The sequence below is a fragment of the Mauremys mutica genome, chromosome 1, assembly GCF_020497125.1.
Source record: "Mauremys mutica isolate MM-2020 ecotype Southern chromosome 1, ASM2049712v1, whole genome shotgun sequence".
Lineage (NCBI taxonomy): Eukaryota > Metazoa > Chordata > Testudines > Geoemydidae > Mauremys > Mauremys mutica.
The window spans coordinates 209,691,854-209,708,731 of NC_059072.1; positions in this window are offsets into that span (position 1 = coordinate 209,691,854).

Genomic DNA, 16,878 nt, shown 5'->3' on the forward strand with positions numbered 1-16,878 from the left:
AACCTAAATAAATTCAGGACTAATTCCTGTCATATATATTATACTGTACTTAACAGTTGCAGTACATGAGAAGATTAAAAGCCATAAATCTTTTTGCAGCATAGCCTAGACACCACTGCAAATCCAGAAAGGGCAAGGAGCTATGGTGGTATCTGGCTTCAAAGATCTTCAGTCTGCTTTTATATCTCCACTTACTGTATCTATGCAAAGTAATATAGGCTTATGGGAAAATAATAGTTAAGTTGCAAATGAAGAATATAAATGGGTCTGAAGAAAAACAAAGATCCAAATAGTGTGAATTTTTTGCGCTTGGAATTTGAAGGGACACTAGGTCCTGACCTTAGCATCTGGTCCCTCCTGTCTTTATAATGGATGAAAATAAAACTCCAGATCTGAGTCCCACTGAAGGTTAGAGTTTTCAGAACTGAGTTTTAAGGCATGGGCCTATCTCTAATGAAACATTTGGGGCAAAGTAATTCGCTATTAGAGCCGAGCCAAATGTTCACAATGAGATTTGAAACCTGACAATATTTTACGCTGTCTAAACCTCAAACTTGGCCATGTTCACTGGAAGGGTTGTCAATCCCATTTAATTTCTGATCAAGTTTTGAATGAATCTGGAGCAAATTATGATTTTGAGTAGACACTATGGGAGACGTGGAAGTTTCACACAGTTTAATGAGAAAACAGAAAATACGTGGCCATTTTGGATGAGTTAGGATTTAAGCTGTTGGGCTTGTTCAACCTCAAAGAGAAATTAATGGGTTGCAAAGCCATGTGAACTACAATGGAACAGTCACTGCAAACTGAAACTCTGCAAATGAGAGCTGCGAGATTGCATTCAGATATGTTCCCAATCAGTTCTGTATCCATTAACCCTGAAGAGGCACAATCCACTGCTTCATAAAATCACCTTGCAAGAAATATACACAGGGTCACCAAAGGGAACTAAACAGTGAGAAGAGCCTTGATGAAAGGCTTGTTGTGTGTGGCCCCTTCACTGTTAAACTCACATCAATGCATAAAATCCATAACTGCCACTAGAGCTGAGGAATTGAGATGTGCTCAAAGTAGAGGTGAAATAAATGAATAGATGAAAATTTAATAATGATCGAAAAGATATAGCACAAACATATATTGCATGTTTGCATTAATCCTTCCTAGCAGTGTCAGTGTAGACAAGGGGTGGGCAAACTTTTTGTCCCAAGGGCCACATCGAGGTGGGGAAATTGCATGCAGGGCCATGAATGTAGGGGCGGGGTAAGGGGTTGGGGTGCAGGAGGGAGTGCAGGGTGTGTGGGGGCTTGCGGTGTGCAGGAAGGGGCTTAGGGCAAGGGGTTGGGGCACGGGAGGGGTGTGGGATGTACGAGGGGGCTCAGGGAAGGGGGTTGGGGTGCAGGAGAGGGTGCACAGTGCGGGAGGGGGCTCTGGGCAGTGGTGCAGGGAGGGGTTTGGAGTGTGGGAGAGGGCTCAGAGCAGGGGGTTGGGGTGCAAGGTGCAGCAGGAGGTTAGGGTGCAGGAGGGGTGCTGGGTGCAGCAGGAGGCTCAGGGCAGGGAGTTGGGGTTCAAGAGAAGTGTGGGCTGCAGCAGGGGGTGCGAGCTGCAGGCAGGGGGCTCAGGGCAGGAAGTTGGGGGGCAGAGTGCAGGAGGGGTTTGGGCTCTGGCCCGGTGCCAGGGTGGCAGCGGTGCACACCGGGGCCAGGGCAGGCTCCCTGGCTCCAGCCCCGTACCGCTCTGGGAAGCGTCCGGCACCATGTCCCTGCGGCCCCTGTGCGAGGGGATGCAGAGGGCTCCGCATGCTTGTGGATACCTCTCCCAAAGCTCCCACTGGCTGCGGTTCCCCGTTCCTGGCCAATGGGAGCTTCTGGGGAGATATTCACAGGCAAGAGCAGCAAGCAGAGCCCTCTGCCTCCCCTCCTGTAGGGGCCACAGGGACATGGTTCCGTCTGCTTCCCAGAGCGGCGTGGGGCTCACTGCACCACAGGGGTGGCAATCCTGCGGGCTGGATCCAAAGCCCTGAGGGGCCAGATCTGACCCATGGGCCGTAGTTTGCTCACCCTGGTCTAGACCATGCAAACTAATGATGACATGTGGGAATGTTACAGTGTCCTTTGTGTGCTCAGATGTCCTGTTGAGCTTCTTGGATTTAGAGGCAAAGTTGTGACTTATGTGAGAAACAAATGGCTAAAATGGTACTTTGTGCCTGGTTCTCTTTTCATAGATTTTAAGCTCAGAAGGCACCATTGTGATAATCTAGTCTGACCTCTTTCATAACACAGGCTATAGGACTTCCCTGAATTAATTCCTGTTTCAAGTCCAAAAGCTATGGTTAATCAAGGATATTTTCTGGAAGAAACATCCAATCTTGATTTTAAAATTCCCAGTGATGGAGAATCCACCACAATCCTTAGTAAATTGTTGCACTAGTTAATTATCCTCCCTGTTCAAAAATTCTTCCTTATTTCTAGTCTGAAACCTAAAGACGCAAGGTGGGTGAGGTAATATCTTTATTGGATCAACTTCTGGTGGTGAGAGAGACAAGTTTTTGAGCTACAGAGTGTCACAAGGTTGAACAGATAGTATAGAAAAAGTAGTTAGCACATATTCTAAGGGACTATTCAAGGTGCTTGTCTCTCTCACCCACCTTGTCCCTCTAATATCCTGGGACCAACACAGCTACACCAACACGGCATACATTTTGAGACCTATCAGTTAGCTAGCTTTTAATCCATTTAGTATGTACCATGTTGATTTTGTATTATTGTAGTTTCTTGATCAAAACGGCCTGTGGTACCAAGTCAAATGCCTTACATAAGTCTACCAGTACCTCTCTCAACACTAGTACCTTTATTAACCAAACAGGTAATGCCATAGAAAGATGCTATCAAGTTAGTTTGACAAGATTTGTTTTCCATAAGACCATGTTGATTGGCATGAATTATATTAACCTCTGTATCAGCTGTTCCATTATTTTATTCAAGGCCTGTGTCAGCCTGACAGACCTATAATTATTTGGGTTGTTCTAGCTACCCTTTTAAAATATTGGCACAACATTAGCTTTCTTCTAGTCCTTTGGCACTTCCCCAGTTTTCCTACACACTAAAACAGGTGCATAAGAAATTGGTCATCCTGTTCTCTAGTGTTATTTGGTGGTCTGTAGCAGACACCCACTAATGCCCCATCCTATTCTGTATCTGTTAGAACATTGGTCCATAAACATTCATGACCATTTGCTTCCAAGTTGCCAGTGACTTGGGAAGAGGGAATGCTATTTTTGACACACACTGGCACTCTCCCACTTTTTTTTCCCCACTTGATTATTTCTAAATAGGGTGTAACCAGTGATTTAACATTCCAAACGTGCAAATCTTCCCACCATATTTCAGTAATTCCAATTAGGTCAAACTTATATTTGTAAATGGGAAATTCCAATTCCTCTTATTTGTTATGAGGCTCGTACCATTGGTGTATAGGCAATTAAAGAATTTCTTCTCTTTGTGTCTCTTGGTGCCTTGATTAATTTTGTTCTTGACATCTTGATTTATTGCTAAGTGAATGCTCCTTTGTTCCACCCTTTTACTCCACCCCATCCCTCTTTTTTTTTTTTTTTTTTTTTTTTTTTAGCTTAACACTCTCCGGACTAGTCTAGTCAGCCTGTCCCTAGAAAATTGGTTTCCCCTACTGAGATGGAGGTGATGTTGTATACAGAACCCTCTCTCCATAGAAGGTGGCCAGTGTTCCACAATCTGTGGATTATTACATTTGACATTTTAAATAGTAAGTGGTAATGCTGCCAATAAAACAAAACATCTCTTTGCTTTCCATATTATAAATAAATTCATTAGTAAATTACTATAATACAGTGATCATTGTTTTACTACTTATAAAAATCAGGCCATAATATAAACCAAACCAAAAGATAAACATAGCCATTTGTGAGTAAAACTAAGATACAACACCCTCTCCCTCAAAAGGCATTAAGATTATGAGTCTTACCACAGCCATATGGAAATAGAGTGCTTTGAAAATGTATGAAATAGCCAAACATAAAGTCATTCCTATTTCTTTGGATGTCTAATTAATGCATTTTGATTTATTGTGCTAGCCTGGCTGGTTTTCATGAGCATTTAATAGAAATATTTCCAGTGAAGTTCAGATTCTTACACCAAGATGGTGGTGCAATGCTTATATCCTTGTTGATATTTATTTCTATTAAAAAAAGTGAATTATATTACCCTCCGTATCAGCTGCTCCATTATTTTACTCAGCATCTGAGTTCGACTGCTTTACAGTTTCTTTATATTACCAAGTTTGAGAGAGATACTAAACCTCTGGCAGCTATTCCCTTCAAGCTGTCCTGATTGATTGGAATGTTCTTCAGCCCTATGCACTGTACACTAACAATGAGATCATTGAGAGAACCAGCCTAAGTCTATGCAGACTGTGCTGGATGCTCACAGGCTTCACTGGCTGGGACATGTGGAGCTAGGTTGACCAAATGACCCGATTTTATAGGGACAATCCCGATATTTGGGGATTTTTCTTATATAGGCACCTATTACCCCCCACCTCTGACCCGATTTTTCACACTTTCTATCTGGTCACCCTATGTGGAGCATTTGCTTGAAAATTGTCTGCCAAAGACTGTGCTCTGTGGCCAACTCAAGGACTGCCCGTGATGCAGAGGAAGGCCAAAGCTCCGATACAGTGACAAGATCAAGCAAGGTCTCAAGAAATTCAGCATTCCCACTGACAACTGGGAGAATCCTGCCCACAACTGCTCAGTCTGGAGAAGCCGGGTCAAGGCTGCTGCAGTCATCACGGAGAGCCATCAGAGAGTCCAGGCTGAGGCCTGCAGGTGAGGTAGGAAGCAGAGTGTGCTCCAACCTCCATATGGTGAGTGGACCTGTAGCCACCATGAGACGGTTTGCCGCTCACACAGCTGGCTCTTTCCCCACACTACTGTCAAGCACCATTGATTGACTGACTTCATCGTGTTTCGTTTTATCTGTCACAATGTTGGATGGCCATAGACAAAAAAGTGCAGAAGAAATAAGTTAACTGCAAACTACATAGTGATCTAATGGGTGAAGAGGATGCTCTGTCCATCTGTTAACAGTGTTCATTTTGTCTTCCAAAAGCCCCAATCACAGCTTTCATCCACACCATTTGTATACTACACATATATTTGTTTGTCCAATACTTATAAAGTGGAATTCATCAATATTTATCTTATCCATAATGTGCCATCAATACTCTGCTGATTGCCAGGATCCTGATTCAGTTGCCTTGCAGAAGTGTATTCATACTAGGCTCAATCTTTAGTCCTTTGAAATCAGTGGTAAAACTCCCTTTCCATAACCAAAACCAGGACCAGGCTTATAATGTGCTTCTAGTTCCCATTTGCCCGGAGGCATGCTCAGCTCACTCAAGGATTTGCATAACAAGAGGCCATTGAAAATCAGATTGACAGAAGGCCAAGAGGAACTTAGCAGGCTCAAGGCCTGGCTTGTGCAGCATACTTGGTATATTAACTCTTGTTGTTCCATTCTCTAGGTGGAGCTGGTTGTGTGGACAGTCTTCCAGGGGCTACCCATAAGACTAATGGCCTGATTCTGATCTCACTAATACCATTGTAAAACTGGTGTAACTCTGTTAACTTCCATGGTCTTACTCCTAATTTACACCAGTGTCAGTGATATTAGGATCAGGCTATGTGGCGGACTGGGTGCTGCTCCCTCCACAGTCTGTTAACACGGCTCATGCTGTCTGCCAAAAGTCAATTGCCAGAGAGTGAAAGGAAATGCTCCAACCCTTACTTGCCTAGGGAATGAAGCACTGAAGAAGACACACAGACTTGAATCCCTCATGTGTGGCCATTAGGCTATTCTGGTTTCACACAATCTTACTGTTTAGGGACCCATCCTTACTCATGTTGAGTAGCTCCATACTCTGTGAGTAGTGCCATCATCTTAATGAGACTGCTAATGGAATAAGGTCCTATTTGAGGTAGCAGAATGTAGCCCTAACCTGGCATATTTCAGAAAGAGTGCAAGGTTGCTTTACCTGTTTCTTTATATTACCAGGTTTGAGAGAGAATAATAAAACTCTGGCAGCTATTGCCCTCAAGATGTCCTGATTGAATGGAATGTTCTTCAGCCATTTGGGAAACTGTTATTTTGAAATTAAAACATTTATTACTTTGACTTTGGCATTCTGGTTAGGGCCCTCACTGAAAATCTGCACTATTATCACAGCTGGGTTTACCTTCCCTTAAATGTTGCTGATAAGTGAAGTGTTAGATGGGTCTTTTATAAAGCACATTCTCTTATTAAAACACATTTAAAGGGCCTTGTAAACCCTGGAGATTAACCCCAACATTTATAGAGAATTTGAGGATACTAATTCTTGCATACTTGTCATTCCAGAGCATGGCCTGGTGGTGAACAGTCCTTTTCTTCACAAGAACATGTACATCAGCGGGATCTGTTCATGCTCTCATGTCTTAGAGGAGTGAAGTGAGATAGTAGGAGGGTGAGGAACATAGGAATTGCCTTTCTGGGTTGAACCAGTGCTCCATTTAGTCCAGTATCCTGTCTCTGACAGTGGTCAGGACCAGATGCTTTAAAGGAAGGAGCAGGTAACTTCATAACGAACAGTTATGGAATAATCTTCCATGTTGTAAACTTCTGGTTAAAACCTGTCAGAGGTTGGCTTATGCCTAAAAGCAAGTGGGGTTTTATTCTTTCAAAACAATTAAAAAATATATTTAATGTAACTATGGATGTTCTTATCCATGCATATTCATATCTCATCTTTACTCCCAATCCTACTAAGTACTTGGCCTCCATGATATCTGGTGGCAATGAGTTCCACGTACCCTCAGCTTCCTCATTAACTAAACATCTATTACCTCACTGGTGCTATCGCCATTTTTTTCTCCTCCAGGATTAGTAGATTGTATCATCTGTTAGAATACTTTTGTTTATACCTCGGAGAAATATAAATCTTGGCCACTGCACTTTGTAGGTCTCTGCAGAGTCAGTCCTGCCAATTTTCAGAAGAGGTGTGAGAAACGCCTCTTGGGGCAGCACTTGATTGGTAAAGGGCAGATACACTAATTAAAATGCCCAACAGACATAGACAAAACTCCCCCACTCTTGACCATACACACCAGAACCTTCTATTACCTCACATCACCCTCTCTACCATGCATACACCTCAATCTCCTCCACTACCCAGTTATATTCACACAAGCCAGTTTTCGCTGCTTTTTCTTCTTCTTTCAGGTTCTTGGTACTATTGCTGCCCAGGTCTCCTTTAGCTTCCTCCATGTGATGTTCCTCACTGCTGTGCCTTTCTTTCCTCAGGCGCCAGGTGATGGCTTCTGCTGCTCCTCACAGCCCACTCTGAGCCTCTTCTCTGCCAGTGGTTACCAGTCTGGGGACGTCCTTTTCTGTTTTCTTCTCACTTCTGTAAGTCTGGGTGCAGCAACAGCACCAGCTACTCCAGACCTCCCTCTGGTTCAGGTTGTGCTGTGCTGCTTGTGGCCTTCACTGCATCTGTCCTGTTCATGCTCACATCCCTGTGTCCTGGCTCTCCTTCAGAATCTGCACACACCACGTGACCTGTGTGGGGCACCAAAAGCAGGCCTGGCTCTGGGTCTATGATTTAAGCTATTAGATACTTGGTCAAGCTTTTTGGGAAAAACTTACAACTTCTGAGAGTACCTTTTAATTTTTTTCCACAGCTAAGATTTCTATGTCATCTTCCTCCCGCTCCTCCTAGATGCAGTATGTCATGTCAAGATCACGGTCGTGGGGAACGAAGTAGATGTCTCACAGCAGTATCTACAATGTGAAAGGCTGAAAGGCCATTCATTTACATGAAAAGCCAGCTAAATCTTCTGCCCTGAGCTGACCTGGCAAGGCACTGTGGCCCAGTGGGATCTCTCTATTCTATCTGGATCCTGCTTCCTGGATCCTCAGGTCTGCAAGCAACAGGAAGTCAGGAACAATCACGGTGCAGAGATGCTGAATGAGAGGGGATGCTAATAACATTTTGCTGACCTGAACTAGACAATTTCAGTTGTAAGCAGCAGGGGTGGCTCTAGCAATTTTGCCGCCCCAAGCACGGTGGCACGCTGCGGGGGGCGCACTGGCGGTCGCCAGTCCCACGGCTCTGGTGGACCTCTTGCAGACGTGCCTGCGGAGGGTCCGCTGGTCCCGCGGCTCCGGTGGAGCATCCGCAGGCATGCCTGCGGGAGGCCCACCAGAGCCGCCTGCTGCCCTCCCAGCGACAGGCAGAGTGCCCCCCGTGCTGGGGTCTGGAGCCGGTCCAGGTAAGCAGTGCTGTTGTGCCCGATACAGGAAACAAGTACAGAGGGTTGGGCTTTTCCAAGCTGCAGTGATCCCTGATAGAAGGGGATTAAAAAGGCAGGACAATTATGGACTGTCTGGAATCTGAAAGGAGCCTTGGCCTGATGTCTGTTGCCTAGAGCATGGAATCTCGATGTAGCCTAGAGAAACTCAGCTGCAGAGACATGAAAAACAGTACAGACAGCTTTTGGCTCCTTCTGTGGCTACAGAAGGTCCTCTGTCCTGCTCACAGTGCCGCTGTTTCCTCTTCTAGGAAAAGGGGGATCAAGGGCTACCAGCCCTCTGCATTTTCTGTGACCAGCATGCCACCATGGAAGCAAAGTAAGAGAGGTAATGGTGTCCCCAAAGTCATAGCATCCTATAATGCCTGTCTGAAAAGAAGTTTTCCTGTGGACAGTTGGACTTATTTCAGAAAATGGAAAGGTATCTTACCAACTGGCCTAATTCCACCAGGCAGTTGGCGGTGGCTCATGGTCTTCTCAGTTCTTTTAGGAGTGTAGAGGAGGAAAGTACAAACCAAAAACACGGAATAATTTAATCGTTTAATGTGTAACGACTATAGGACTGGACTATAATTCTGGGTATATGACCTACAGGAAACTACAAAGGTAAGACTCATAGTACTTTTTTTATTATATGCTGGATAATTGGTCCATAGATCCTTTTTGGTCACATAGATACTTAATAGAACTGAGATGATAATTTGTAACAAAGAATTAATTTGATAAATTTCACCTCTGTTTCTGCTTTTAAATTGTCTTCAAATAGATCATGATATTTTTGAATTTATTCTTTAATCAAAATTATTTGCTGGATAACTTCTTTAAAATAATTTAATCTCGGAGTGCTACGGAGTTGCATATGGGGCTCCTCCTTAGTGGGAGAACAGGAAAACCTGTCAGTTCATCGAGTCACTTCATGCCTGTCTTGGCATGGCTGATTGTTTCTAATGACACAACCATCCATTCTATTTGCTTATTGTTAGGGCTGAACTTTTACTTGCTGTTCCTACTGTACAGTGGCGGTCACCACAGCTGTTTGCATTTGCAGTGACTGTGCCGAATGTTACAAAGTGCCAAGGCAAAGCAACAGATTGGTCTTGGGGAATGTCAAAACAATAGCACGGCATGGATAAAATACACTGTAGTCTGACCAAAGGAGGACTGGCAGATGGGTGACATTTCATTAAACCGAATGGAGAAGCTTTCAAAAAATAAGGAACATATTTGCAGGACTGGGGCATTAGAGCTGTGCAAAGTGGGTGTGAAAAGCTGCCATTCTGATATGGCAATTTTTGCAGTAACTTTGCACAGGTATAACGGACTGACTGAGATGACAGATAGCAGAGACTCGGGCTCTCAGCATCCAGGGAAAATACCGAGGTGTCTCAATTTAATCAGAATAATAAAATAAGTCACATCGGGTTGTTAGGGACAGTATTTTCCAGCTAAAATCTTCACCCCCACCACTAAGAAGGAGGAAAGCACTCATTGCCCATATTTAAGGTCTGACTTATTTCCCCCTAGTCGAAAAAATAAAAGATAGCGATAACTGGTTATGAAAAGTATCTGAAGCCAAAAGGAATCAGTAGCTCCCAGCAACACAAAAGATGAAGTAACAAAATGCTGTTGAGTTTGGCTTGGTTGATTTTAACGTAGTTACTGGAATACATGTAGCTCACTGGTAGTGCCGGTGGCTCATCATAATGTCATGGGAGACATTGGATTTTAGGGAATGATAGGCTCTCTCACTTCTGTGGTTGGCCACTTAGCATCCTGGGAAGCATGAGGGAATGCAACACCTGCTTACCAGTTTAGGGATTTACGCTGCCTTCAGTGCAGTACTGGGCTCTTTTCAGATAAGTGAAGAAAAAGAGCCATGGAAATCATCTCAGATGATTAAACCTCAAATTATATTTTCCTGTTTGGATGAATACTAGGCAACAAAGAAGGACACAGATCATGAGAAAACGAAGTGAGCCTCCCAGAATGAGCAAATTACTCTGATTTCCCTCTTTGATTGTGTCAGGTTCCTCCAAACTTCAGTGTATACAATTAGCAGCCTAATTTTAAGCCATATTGTGGGAAGCCTTCAAACATATCACACTTTAGCTGTAGTTTCCCTCTCATTTTCCTGCCACGTTTGACACTTGTTTTTAAGCAAGCACAACTCTTCCCCTTGGGAATTCTTCCAATGAAACATTAATGTGCAGTTCTGCTCTGAAAAGTGACTGCTCCCTGTTTTCGTTCAAAGTTATGCCAGCTGATGTTAGTGACAAACAGAGGTTTTTACCACTTTTTCCTCCTGTTAACTCTGAAATGCCAGCACAGCTCTGTGAGAGTGAGCTGGAGTCTATTCTGGTTTGTACATCATCCAAATAATTGTTAATAAAATTCCATTTGCAGAACCAGCTGCGCAACCCCATTGACGATGATGGCTTTCCACAGGTGTAAGTGAGAGCACAATTTGGCTTATAGAATCCTGTACTGTTGATAATGACTAAGCCAGAAAGAACCCAGCTTGATTTTCAAGTGAAGGTGTGTAGGAGGCAGTAAGGAAATACACACAGGGTGAAATCTTGGTACTACTAAAGTCAGTGGGAGATTTGCCATTGATGCTAATGGAACCAGGATTTCACCCACCTTCTTTTATATATAAACCAAGCAAATTATGGGCCTGATCCAATTTCCAGTGATTTGATTGGGAATTGGATTGGGCACTTGATCTGTGAGATTATAAACACAGAACCCTACTGTGCCACTTTCAGAGAGTCACTTTTCAGAGTGGAATCACACTTACATCATTTCCATGGCAAAATGATCAAGACACAAATAATGGATTCTTACTTCACTGTAGGATCAAATTGAAGGAGGAACTGGATTATGAAAGAACAAATTCTAGTGCTACTTACAACATGTGAAGCAAAGCAAAGGGAATGCTGTGCAACATTTTTAAAAGTTTGCAAGAGAATAGAAATCTTCCATAAAAACAAAAATTTGTGAAAAGATAAGAAAAAATGTTATATATAACCATTGCACACCCATCACATTTTAAACTAGCCCTTTAATCTTCCAAAATTCAGTCTGTGCTACATGAGATGTGACTGGAATATCTGACACACTACTGCAGATATTTCTCATGTGATAATCACCATTTGTTTGATATGGTAATATTTTTCAGCACCATTAGCTGTGAGTAACAGTGAATTAGTTGAATGAGAATCTACACTGAACAGAGACAGGCTTTGAAGAATTAGAAATAAATATACAAGGAGCTGGACAAATCTCTCTTAGGTGCATATGCCATAGATACCACTGTCCTTTAGGGTGATGCTAGCCAGCAACACTTTACAATTGTTTATATTTAACCTTTCACCCCCACGTTCTTTTTTTACCATATACAAAATGTGCTGCACACAGTATACGGCTCTGAGAGGTTAATAGGGACTATGATTGTGCCTCAATTAACCTATCTCTTTTAACCATCCCCTTCCACAAAATCTGCTGCCCTCTTTTCTAAAGTGTAGTGTCTGACTGCTTGTAAGGTATGGCTTTTGATGTGGCATGTTTTACAGCTCTCAGGACTAAAAGGCCCAGTTGGTTTCCTCACTCCTCTTTGGACCACTAAGCTAGGTGTGCGAAGAGGACAGTGGGAGGGGCTGCGGAAGGCGTGTGGAGCTGCTCCGACCAAACATCTGGGTTCCGTGGCATTCTGACAGTATAGGGCAGGAAGCCTCAGGAGACACTGGGGAATATACCCTGCATTGCATGCCTTTCAGCTGCATTTGAAAAGAGCTGTCTTAGCACATAACAGTGCCTGTTGCTAGCAGGTGTGCAGGGAGTGGGCATGAAAACCTGGCCAGGCCTTCAATCTGGAGTGATATCCTCCCCACCTGCTCCATTGTCAGGTATAGGTAACAGCTCCAATGTAGGTAGGAAAGGAAGAAGCTCCCTATACTGCTCTTCTCTCCAACCCCTCCCCTGTAAGGCGCTCTGATGAGATGACTGGAGATGTAGTGAAATGGTGACATCACAACAACCAAGAGAGTGACAGCTGGGGACTGAGCTGGGAAGGGGTGCCTCGTTAGAATATTTAAAATTCTTTGGGCCATATTTTCTGTGGGTATAAATGGGTGCTACTCCATGAATTTATACTTTTCACCCATTTACACCAGCAGAGAATTTAGCTTTTTATTTTTAGTTAACATATATTGAACTTCAATGATTACTTAACATTTTGGACAAAAGTAGCCACTGTAAAAGAGCCAATTTTCACCCTTTCCAATAAAGTGTTAGAGTTCACAAAAAAATCCCTATTCCCCAAGACCTTGAGGGTCTTCCAACAAAACCAAGGAAGACCAGATGTAACATTTCTGATATTTCTAAGCAGAAAAAAAATCTTCAAACTCTTTCTGACCTTCCTTATACATCAGAAGTTAAAGGGGATAAAAGCCCAATTTAAAAAATAATCCTTTGCAGGTCACCTTGACTTTAGTCATAACTGTATTTCAGTCAGGTCCTAGAGAAGAAAAAAAAAAAAAGAATGCACCAAGTCCTAAGGCCTCAGAAATCAAATGGATTTTCCCATCAGCTTGAGGCTGTGTGCCAGATTTTATTTTGCAGTTAAGTATATGTTCTGCTTGCACTACATCCAATAGGCTAATCAACACTGAATACCAATAGGCTTTGAAGAACTAGAAATAAAAACACAAGGAGCCCTTTGAATCTTGCCAGGGTAGTTACCATGATATGTTAGTTACCCGCTCCCATTGTGTTATGACTTAATTCACTCACAAGATCTTAGTATCAAGAGGAAATTCCAGGGGTCAAGGGTACTAACAGGTTTGCATGTCTTCAGAATTATGGTGCAATTAATTAGAATAGAATAGACTGGCCACCACCATTAGTTTGGGGGAATTGGAAAAAAACATGTTTTTCTACATACCGTTAGCTTCCGTGAATTACTGTATCTAGAGGACCTATAGGGCACAAACAAGTCTGGAGAGCCCAAGTTAACAAATGCTTGAATATTACTATTGAATAACATTAAGTGTTTTCAATTACAGGAAATGCTAAGTAAACTTACACCTATGACTGTGCCTTTATATGAAATGTGATATGCAATGGAATGTTACCATACAGTTCTGGGATTTTAATGAAAATTAATCAATTGGTTATGAAAAATGTATAATGCATATTGTTTTACACAATACATATTTTATTATATAATGCATATTGTACTGTAATATTTTATATATATTGTCAGGAAAAGAGCTGTGGTAGAAGGAGAAGGAAAAGATGACCTAATAGAATTTTTTATCTGCAATTTATATTATTCTTTGATTAAAAACTAATGGCCTGACTTACAGTTTTCACAAAGATATCTGTGACACCATTTGATTTAAGCCTTTTCCACAGATATGTAATATGGAGACAGAAGGATACCTACACTGGAGGATTAATTTATCTGTCAGCGTCATATTTCCTTTTGGTACATCAGTACATTGCACAAGCCCAGACCCTCAGCTGGTGTCCATCAGTGCAGCTCCACTGACTTCAATGGAATGACTCCGGTATACAGTGAGGGTCTCTGCCCTAATGTGTTTTCTCTGTGCAGCATTAAATGAAGCACAAGAGCTGCATAATACCACAACAAAACAAGCACACAAAAATGAGAGCAAGGAACAGTTGTTACATAATCCTGACTATGAAATCCACCACTTGAGCGCAGAGATGTTGCCAGGAATGTAAAAGGAATTCTGCTGTACCCCAAAGGGAGTTTTATATAGCACCTTAATCAACTGGATGAAAGGACTTTATTAGAAACAGCATCTGTGTTAATTGATACTCCTGAGATGTTTGGCTAACCATACTGATCTATATCATCCATGTTTGCTTTTGCTCAATCCAGGGTGTATCCATGTGAGGTCCACAATGCTTTCTGTTTATTGGTTCTGTCCTGTGGTAGTAGTACCTACACACAGTGGAACAGGATTCTGAGAATGCTAATCAAATCTTTGTCTTGGTCTGAAATGGTGGACAGCTTTAAGAAACAAACACATAAAATGGGAGGTAAAATAAACAGATATTGTGCAATATCACATACCTCTCTTCTGTTTTGAAAAATCATGGTAATATTTTTTATTTGGGCCCCATCTGCAGGGGATGTCTTGTTTCCGAGGAAGAAAAAAGTGGAGGGTGTTTCAATTAATTGAGGATAGTTTTGCTACTTATGAGTAGAAACTTTTTAAAGGGATCCAAAGAGATGCACAACCCCAGAATTGTGTTTTAGTGGCAATATATGATGCTTTACATAGCTTAAAAGTGCAGATGATCTATGCAGCCAGTCATTTCCTTTGATGGGAATGACATGTTCATCCAATGTAGGGTCACATCTTTGGCCATACAGATTTACAGCAGAACCTGGTGGCTTCTAGAAACAACAATGAGCTTGGTGACACCTGAAACAGTACAGTGGCACAGCTGCAATAGCACTTCAATGTAGTCACTACCTACGTCGATGGGAGAGGTTCTTCTGTTGGCATAGGTAATCCACCTCCCCGAGAGCTGGTAGCTTGTTCGATTTTTCCATTGACCTAGTGCTGTCTACACCAGGGGCTGGGTCAGTTGTTTTCACACCTGTGAGTGATGTAGCTGGATCGACCTAACTTTCTAGTGTAGGCCAGTCTTGAGAATTCTTATGTAAGATGTATAATGCACGGACCAGAAGGTCTGCACTTGTCTCAGGCTATAGCAATATCTGAGTGAGATGATATTCTGCAGTCTGACTCCATTCTTGAAGAAGGAATAGAGCTGCTCAGAAAATGGCAATGAAAACATTTTGATGTAAATCAGAAACAAAACAAAGGCCAATTCTTTTCCATTTTCAAACCAACTGTTCTGAGTGCCTGCTGAAGCTCTGTCCTTCTGCATTATTATTTCTATGACGGTAGCATCCAGACACACCACTTTGGGATCAGAGGTCCATTGTCCGATGCAAATATAATGAAAAGACAGTTCCTGCCGCCAAAATCTTACAGTCTAAACAAGACAAGAGGCGACAAAAGGATACATCAAACAGATGCAAAGAGCACATGGTATCAGTAAGACAGTTATGGTTAGAGTAATCAGCTGCAGTCCCAGTTATATTAAGTTCCTACTACCCCATCGTAAAATAGAACTTTAGTTCATGGTATATAGCTGTAGTGTGTGCCTTAAGTCTGGAGACTGGATAAGGAAGACAGACGTTCTCACAATGTGACATAGGAAAACTGTTTACCCTTTCATGGTGTAATGAAGTGAGACTCACTGGTGTGGTGCCTCCTGCTGGTTGTCCTGGGAATTAGCTCTTTTCCAGCTCCAGAGCACCCTCTGCCAGCTGATGTCTCGCCTGCCTCTGGCCCCGTGTCCCTCCCGGACCCCGGTGCCCTTTTCCTCAGGGTTCTGCCCCAGCAGTACCCCCACACTCTGGGTTTCCCCTCCCAGGGGAACCCCCCAACCCTCTAAACTCTCCTTGCCTCAGTGGTTACTGCCAGTCATCATCTAGCCCCCACTCACTGGGGCAGACTGCAGTGTGTAATGGCCACTCATCATCGGCAAGGGGTTAGGACCAACCGCCTCTGCCTAACTCTGGGCTGCAGCCCCAGTATCTGTTTTGGCCTTTTCCCAAGGCCTGCAGCCTGGGGAGTTGCCAGGCCGGAGCTCCCCAGCTCCTCTTGCCTTCCCCCAGCCCTGCTCAGTTCTCTGTACCCTGAGTTCTCAGGCAGTCAGGTCCTTCTCTCTCCAGAGCAAGAGAGAGAGAGACTCAGCCCCTGGCTAATAGCCCTTTTATAGGGCCTGCTGTGGCCTGACTGGGGCATGGCCCCAGCTGTGGCTGCTTCCCCAACAGCCTAGCTTGGCAGTTTTTAACCTGTTCTCCAGGAGTGGGGCAGCTTCACCACTACACATGGATACCATTTATGCAAAATAAGGCCCTGATCCTGGTCCCTTGTGCCTGCACACTGCCATACTGAAATCAATCTGGCTCCACAGTCTGCCTGCATGCAGCTCTTTGTAGGACCAGGACTTAGTGAGGACTCAGAAATGGCAGAAATATTGAACTTTTGAAAATCGGTCTTCCTCCAGAATAACAGAGAAAAGAAATGTAGCTATTTAGTCAGCGTGAAAGACTTTATGAAATAGTAAAAGATAAAGTGTGCAAGAAGGAAATAACTTGACATTTTTGAACATGTACAATATGGTCAGTGCAGAGTCTATACATTAACAGAGGTAGCAAACAAATTCATTGTGTGGCTGAAAATTATTTTTGCAAAGTCATGGAAAACTGGAGAAGTAATGGAAGGCTGGAGCTAAGCAGATGTAATACCAATCTTAAAAAGAGAGGGAAGTGTGATCCTGGCAATGACCATAATATAAACTAAAGTTCTAGTCCAGTAAATTAATGGATCAAACATTAACAGAAAAAATAATTTAAAATCTAGAGAATAAGAGTATCTTGAACA